The 915-nt window shown below is 42.2% G+C and overlaps 1 non-coding gene across 1 annotated transcript; it reads right to left on the reverse strand.

Moving 5' to 3' along the window:
• Nucleotides 1–604: 604 nt before the first annotated feature.
• Nucleotides 605–711, reverse strand: LOC145122969 (small nucleolar RNA R71). Its single transcript, XR_013714851.1, has one exon. It is a non-coding gene; the product is annotated as a small nucleolar RNA R71 (small nucleolar RNA).
• Between the last annotated feature and the right edge of the window lie 204 nt (nt 712–915).

Here is a 915-nt window from a genome sequence, read left to right on the forward strand (position 1 = left end):
CAAAAAGAAGGATAAGAACGTGAAAAACGATCGAACACCAAAGAAGACACCTTTACAAGAGTCCAAGTCAGTGTTCTCTAAGAAGTCGAGTTCATCTTCAAAGGACAAGAGCAAGATTGAAAGCTTGGATCAAATACCTATCCCAAACGAATTTGAATACGAGTCCGAGAACGAGTTTGGACTATATACGAGCGAACCCGAAGACGAGCCAAGCAACGAAATGGCGAACATTGAAGAAATGTCAATGGGAGCTTACAAGAAGCGTATTAGAGAAGATGTTGGTCCAAGATTAGTACAACCAGCAATTCCTGCCACTGCCACATTCGAGTTGAAGGGACACATCCTTAATGCACTAAAGGATGTTCCATTTTATGGAAAGGATCATGAGGATGCTTTTAAGCATCTAGATGAGGTCAATGACATTGCGAATTATTTCAATGTCCCAAATGTTAATGGAGATACTGTCTTGCTAAGGATGCTACCAGTTACTTTCAAGGGAGCTGCAAAAGACTGGTTGAAAGCACTCCCGCCTGGTACAATCACTACTTGGGCTCAAATGCATGAGCAGTTTCTAGATCAATTTTGCCCACCATCCAAGATTACTAAACTCAAGAAGGCAATAGCCAACTTTGAGCAACAACCGGGGGAGTCACTATACGAAGCATGGGAGCGTTACAAAGGATTGTTAAGGAATTGTCCTCACCATGATCTTAATGTTCAACAAGAGATGTCTATTTTCTATGATGGGGTCAATATTATGACAAGGCAACTCCTTGATTCTCAAGGGCCACTGACAAAGAAAAATCCAAGGGAGGTCAAGGAGTTAGTTGAAGAATTCGCAAAACACTCTCGTGAGTACCACAACCCAAGACAAGATGGAGCAAAAGGCAGTGGGAGTGCACATTCTGAAGAGAT

This window comes from Lactuca virosa, chromosome 6, assembly GCF_052849685.1.
Source record: "Lactuca virosa cultivar CGN04683 chromosome 6, Lactuca_virosa_CGN04683_v6, whole genome shotgun sequence".
NCBI lineage: Eukaryota > Viridiplantae > Streptophyta > Magnoliopsida > Asterales > Asteraceae > Lactuca > Lactuca virosa.